Source organism: Calidris pugnax, unplaced genomic scaffold (assembly GCF_001431845.1).
Source record: "Calidris pugnax isolate Ruff unplaced genomic scaffold, ASM143184v1 scaffold336, whole genome shotgun sequence".
NCBI classification, from domain to species: Eukaryota; Metazoa; Chordata; class Aves; order Charadriiformes; family Scolopacidae; genus Calidris; species Calidris pugnax.
Window position 1 is genome coordinate 665,727 of NW_015091127.1, and position 7,039 is coordinate 672,765.

General features: G+C 43.2%; 1 long non-coding RNA gene across 1 annotated transcript in view; it reads right to left on the reverse strand.

Annotated features, from left to right (window-relative positions):
- LOC106897671 overlaps positions 1–1,452 on the reverse strand; it is an 11,987-nt gene extending 10,535 nt beyond the window's left edge. The window contains exon 1 of the long non-coding RNA XR_001413813.1: positions 1,392–1,452. This is a non-coding gene — a long non-coding RNA (uncharacterized LOC106897671). The remainder of the gene's footprint in view (positions 1–1,391) is intronic.
- Positions 1,453–7,039: the final 5,587 nt, after the last annotated feature.

A 7,039-nucleotide genomic window follows, 5' to 3' on the forward strand; every position in this document is an offset into this window, starting at 1 on the left:
CGTGAATATGGTAAGCACAGAAAAACTGACTCATGCTAATTACAGAGGGGAAGTGAGAACATGAAATTAATGATAAAATCCATTAGTTTTCATCAATTTAGGTGTCTAATTTAAAACACCTGTGGCAAAAGAAATGCATGTTTCTGAGGACCTCATCTTTTATCACAGTTGCCTCTTCTGACTTTTCCCTTATTTCTGTTTCCATAGATGTTTAAAAAAGAAAAAAATAGTATCTGATTTTACCGTTTTCTCATAATATTATTCTGAAAAGCAGTGTTTGCTGAAATTCACCACTGTAATTCAGACTGAAGAATATGGTAAGCACAGAAAAACTGACTCCAACCAAATAAAACATAGAAAAATATTAGAATGGAAATCAAAAAGGAGTACAACATCTTAAAACGGAAAACAGTGGGTGAATTTAACTCTGGCAACACAGGTAAGTATGTATCCTTTAAGTATCCTTTAAGTAATGTTTTTTAAAAAACCACACACAAACCCCTCCAATGCTTTTATATGAGAAAGTTTGCTTATTAAGTTTTTATCCAGTAGGCCTTCAAAAACACTCTGATTTCTTTGGGCTTTTTTTACATAGAAATGCCAGTATTTTATGTTGTATATGATATTTTATTGCCTTATAAGCTTGGAAAAGAAGCGTATTGCAATGAAACCAGGTAACCACACACAAACCCCTCCAACGCTTTTATATGAGAAAGTTTGCTTATTAAGTTTTTATCCAGTAGGCCTTCAAAAACACTCTGATTTCTTTGGGCTTTTTTTACATAGAAATGCCAGTATTTTATGTTGTATATGATATTTTATTGCCTTATAAGCTTGGAAAAGAAGCGTATTGCAATGAAACCAGGTAAGATTCACAAGAATTGGTGATGAAACATTGAAAGGGATATTTCAGCATTTGATATTTTTCTTTGCTTTCAGAGAATTCATGAAGTTGTAATTTTTTTTGGGGGGGTATTTGTTTACTTTCCTCTTTTAGTATTCAGCTTTCTAATCTGATGTCTGAGGTTTTTCTGTCCCTGCCGATAAGCCTGTGCTGTTCCTCTTCATCTAATGTGAACTATTTTCTTCCAGCACTTATCTGCTCTTGACATTAAGTATTTGATATATTTTTGATATATTGATATCTTTTTCTCCTTCAGTCACAGTTCATCCTACAACTTAAAATATTATGTTTTAATGAAAGGCGTCCTTCATTCCAGCTCTGATTTGGCTTGAGTCTCTAAGTACTAAGAAATGATTTTCTGCGGCATTTATAAAATACCTAGTTTAATTAACAGAGGAACAATTACAGCTGTACTCAGAATTTAATTATATTTATTGCTAAATTAGAGTTATAAGTTCAATTTAGTCCCCTTTTTAAAATTACTTACCACTTTCACAGCAAAATTCTTTCCGGATTGAAATTGCCTTGTTTGGTTTCACTCTGGAAGATTAATTTGAGTAGAAAGAAGAGTCACAAAAGTATTCCAAAGCTGTTTTTAAGCCCCATTCTCAATATGAACAATGATAAATTGAATTTTAAACAATCTTCTTTTGAGCTTGTTTGTTCTTATAACTGGTCATGCAAACCCCCGTGATCACCATAACCAGGAAGCTTAAGTAGCTCAAGGTAGATTTATAGTCCACGTACCCTCAGGAAATTTAACACCATTAGAAATCGTGTTTGCCTGACCTCGTACCGGGATTAAATCTATATGTTTGAGTTCCTCTCTCTCCCTGGCTTAACCAATAAGCGCTCACCCATCGCCATGGTGCAGGAGAAGACAACGACACAGACGTTCATGGCTGCTCAGCAGAAGCCTCCATGCCTTGTCTCTTGTGGTGAGCCCCCTTACAGCATTGTTGATCTCCAAGGGCTTATGGAGAGGCTTACAGCCCCTCTACACATCACACGGGGGCTGCATTTAATACTGAACTTGCCCTGCAGTCTTCATAAAGTATGGATATGAGCCAGCTGTGTGCCCAGGCGGCCTGGCCTGTGTCAGAGGCAGTGTGGCCAGCAGGACTGGGGAGTGACCGTCCCCCCATAGCCATCACTGGGGAGGCCCCACCTTGAGGGCTGCCATCAGTTTTGGGCCCCTCATGACAAGGAAGACATTGAGGGGCTGGAGCGAGTCCAGAGAAGCGCAACGGAGCTGGTGAGGGGTCTGGAGCACAAGTCTTGTGAGGAGAGGCTGAGGGAGCTGGGGGGGTTCAGCCTGGAGAAAAGGAGGCTGAGGGGAGACCTGGCTCTCTCCAACTCCCTGAAAGGAGGGGGTAGCCAGGGGGGGTCGGTCTCTTCTCCCAAGGAACAGGGATGGGACAAGAGGAAATGGCCTCAAGTTGTGCCAGGGGAGGTTTAGGATGGATATTGGGAACAATTTCTTCACAAAAAGGGTTATCAGGCATTGGAAGAGGCTGCCCAGGGCAGTGGTGGAGTTGCCATTCCTGGAGGTATTTAAAAGCCAGGCAGACGTGGTACTGAGGGACGTGGGTTAGTGGTAGCTTTGTCAGTGTTGAGGGACATGGGTTAGTAGTGGGTTGGACTTGATGACCTTAAAGGTCTTTTCCAACCATAACGGTTCTATGATTCCATGATTTCATTCCCCTTCCTCCCACCGTGCCAGAAGGCACCACCTGCCCCACAGCCCCAAGTGCCAGCACACCTGGCCCCACCACACGGGAACCCTTGCCACATCGTGATCCCCCAAAAAATCTGTGACCACCTCGTTAAACAGCATGCTCTTTCTTTATAAGTCCCATCACTCCTCTTTCCCCAAGGAAGCAAAACATTCCTTGATAATTTATCCCACGCTTTTATATTGGAGTTGCTTGATACCTTACATTAACAGCACTTTCTATTTTACAGGACACAAGGACAGACCTAGTCCTTTCCCATGGGGTTTACACAAGAGGACACTTTTTTTTCCCTACTAACATTCCCTGATACTGCTTACCAAAACAAGATAGGGAGAGAGAATTCACAGAAACTAAGAAGAATAATACAAAGGAAGTACATTTACGAGAGGCTCATTAGAGTGAAAGACTTGGTTAAAGTTAGGTACTCAGATGGATTAGCTCCGAACCAAACTCTGCAGGCAAACTTCCAGATTAAGCGACATAATCTGGAAGAGCCAGTTTATCATTTCTTTCATAAATCAAAAGGCAATTCATGCAAACAGTAATGGCTGGTACACTCAGAATCGGAACTCATAAAATTAAAATTGAACTTTCTACTGCCTTGTGTGTATGCCTTGAAATATGGTCTGTAATTTTGTTGTGCTTAGCTTGTGATATTTTGAATAGTTTAGAAGCTGGTCAGGGTAAAAATGCAGCCTAATTGTTCTAGTGCCATAAAAGCTGTACAGTCACCCCACGGTGACGCGAGCAGGGCTACAGAACCAAGCGCAGGAAACTCCAGCGTTGACCTTGCAGCTGGTCAAGCACTCTCCCTTATTGGAAGAGGGGCTGAGGTGCACAGAGCAAGTCTCAGTACATTCCATTTACCTAAGAAACAGTTAAATGGTATTACCATCATATTTTACAAGAGATCATTGCAAAAAAGGTTTGTGGTAGGAAAAAGCAGAAGGAATTTTTGTGCTTGTAAGTAGAAATCAGATATACTGGTAAGAGAACTAAGATGTCAGGTTTTAAAAGTGGGTTATATGTAACCAGGAGAGGGGAAAGAACAAGCCAGAAACACTAGAGTTTCTAAACAACTTCAGGTCTTTAAGGTTGTGCTTTTTTAAAAATACCTTAGAGTCCGGTATCATCCTCATGGGCAGTACCATGACCTACTGGGGCACTGGTCCAGCTCAGCAAAATCATTTCTATTGCTTTTCTCCAGGGAATCGCAAAAGCGTGCAGCAAATGGGCCACAAAGAACGTTGATTTTTCCAGTATTACTCAGCTGATTCCCCACCACCAGCCCACGGGAGATGAGCAAGCACTTCTGGGTGCGTGGTGAGTACACAGTTACTTGATAAGGAACATGTATGTCATGTACTGGAACACATGAAAAGAGGGTACATATATGTTGGGCACATGGTGTGAAAGAGGTTGATAGCGACATATAAACTCTAATAACAAGATAAACTCCAACAGCAGGACAAAATTCCTTAATGCCTAAACACAACACAGCAAAAACCTAGGAGAGAGGGAGGGAATTAAACAGGGGAGAGAGTAAGAGAGAGAAGTGCCAGCAAGAAAGAAGTGGCTTCCAAGAGAATTTTTGAAGAGGGAGATGGAGGGCAGAGTTAAGATTGAGCACAAATCACTGCATGACTTCTGGGTCCCTGTTTCTTGACCTAATTAATTTTATATGGAAAATATGCATCTGAGGCTTTTCACTGGACTTGTCTTACTTTGAAAAAGTTACTGTGAGCCGTTTGCTTGCTCATGGCATTATTAGCCACACCAAACCACTTTTGAAATAGCATCATTTCACACCCAGTTTTCATGCAGTACAACGAAGTTAAAACTGACAAAACACCCGAGTTAGACATGTAGAAAAAAATAAGAAGAGGCAGATTTTCAGGACTGGACAGGCAAATATGCCTGTACTCTACTGGGCATCTAACACCAGAGATGCCTCCCTGAACCCCCGTCAGAATTTGGACCAGATGTCGAAACTAATAATAACAAATAACTAAAAACTCACAAATGCTACTCTGCAGCGTATACAATTGCCCAGAAAACACCAAGACTTGAGGCAGTCTAAAATGAAGGCCATCCTAAGGTTCTTCCAAAGTGTGATGAGATAGTTATGTACTGCTAATAATAAATTAGTAAGGGAATCCTACTTACTGAACGAGCAACACTTCCTTTCGTATTTAAATCTTCTTTGGCACTTTCCCAGGCAAGAATTAACCATGTGCTGCTTAGCTTATAAAAATGGACAGTCTGAGGTAAGATGTTAGCAAGTAATAAGAATGCTATTTTGGTAATTTTCATATTTAAAAAGGTTAGGCTTGATGTCACTTAATTTTCTAACTGAGCAAATCTGAACAAGCTGGATCTGCTTTTACAACCTGTGTCTTATACGCAGATAGAGATTGAATATATTATCGATTCCATGAGTATGCTTAGCTTCTAAGTTTACCTCTTCTTGTTAATTTTCGGAGCGTGATGAAGCGCAGAGGCCTGTTGAGGGTGACAGGAACAACCCCTCAGACACACAGCACTCCTTCCCATCCCTAAAGGCTGAGTACCAGTGACACACAAAACACACCAGTAACACGGCCTGGGAAGCCAGGTGCCAACCTGAGGGCATTTCTGAGGGTTTACTGTCTTTTTTTCTGTCTAGTTTATGGTTTCTGGTGAAGAGAGTTTCCAATAGGTTTGATTTTCTCCATGTCATCTATGGGAAAGCACAACTAGCAGCCAAGGTTCTTACAGGCAGATCAAGTTCATTATCGTGTTACTGGTATCCACTAAAAAAAAAAATAAAATCCCTAAAATTAACCAGACAAAACAGCAGCCAGCCCCTTCACACGCTGTAATTCCTCGGTTAGCTTATCTAAGTTTATTTTAGCCACAAGATACAATTTTGCCATTTGGGAACCCAGGCATTTTCTCATTATCTGTAAAAGAATAGATGGAACATAATCACAGTTAAAACTCACTCCTCTTCAGCAGTGTTCCACGGGTCCCATCAACCCGGGGATTTCTACCTAAAAAAGATGTCTTTCAGACAGATCCTACTTGTACTAACTGCTGCTGCTCCACTTCAGCTATCTTTTCTGTGAAATGCTTAATAAGCTTTTACTGTCTGCAGATACATTAATGAGTTTTGAGTGTCTTACTTTGCATTTTATTTTGCATACAAGAAGCAAGTTCACTTGCTTTATTTATCTATTCAACTCCTGACAAATGCTGTCTCTGCCTCCAGTACTACCGTGGAGGCTGCCTCGGTGGGAGACTGTGGTAAGCCTTTCTTTCCACAAAGAGCAGAGCAAACTGGTCTTCAGCAATTCTATTCTGAACCAATAGTATTTAAAAAAAAAAAAAAAAAAAAAAAAAGAAATTATTTTCGACCATTCTAATGAAAAATACTGATCAAGTTATCGGAAAAGCAGGTTGGCCTCTTCAAAGAACAGCTAAAGACTTTTCTGTGAATTCATGATCCCCACTAGGGCTGGAAATTAGTCTTTCATGCTTCATTCCCTTCGATAGTCGCAACAGCCCTTTGCTGCACGTGTGTTCAGAGCAAAAGTAACAGCTTTACCAATAACTTATTTCTACCTAAAATCAGCTTGAGCAGGCGAACGGCCAGATGAATCTCCACCTTTTCTAGGCTTTCTCCCCCCCTTGCACCCCACTTCTCCATAGAGACAAGGAAGTGCTAAGAGGGGGAGAACTTGGGACATGGATCCTCCACTTTGGAGCTCCAGTCCAGAAGCTTCAGCCCGTCCAGTAGCCATGGACCTCCTCATGCCAAAGGACAGACGGGGCGAGCCCGGAGGCTCCAGCAGCCCCTCCAGTAGCCATGGCTGTTGGTAGCCCCCGGCTTGCTCGCCCTGCTGAGTCAGCCCTGCTCCCAGAGCAGCGTGTCCTGGCGAACACCGGTGAAGAGCTGACTCCACAAGGAAGGGTTTGTGCTTTACAGCAGAAGCAACCGCCGCACGGAAATTTTACTAATTGAAAACTTGCAAAGTTTGGAGGTGGAGAGAAGGGGCAGGAAAAAAATGAGAAAAAAACCTAAGGCGACATTGGGAGGAAGGGAGGAGAAAAGCGTGTCTTCACCTTCCTATCTCCTTCCTGGACTCTCTCCCCGCGTTTCCTTCCCAATTCCCGGTTTTCGGGAGCACTCCCCACCTGGGTGCACCGGGGGGTGATGCAGGACCCAAATCCCACCAACTTTCCCAGCTCAGATGCAGCCTCGCTGTTCCCGCTGCGTGTCACCCACCGCGCCTGCTGCGGGCGGGGGTCTCTGCTGCCTGTCACCCCCCCCCCCCCCCCCCCCCCCCCCCCCCCCCCCCCCCCCCCCCCCCCCCCCCCCCCCCCCCCCCCCCCCCCCCCCCCCCCCCCCCCCCCCCCC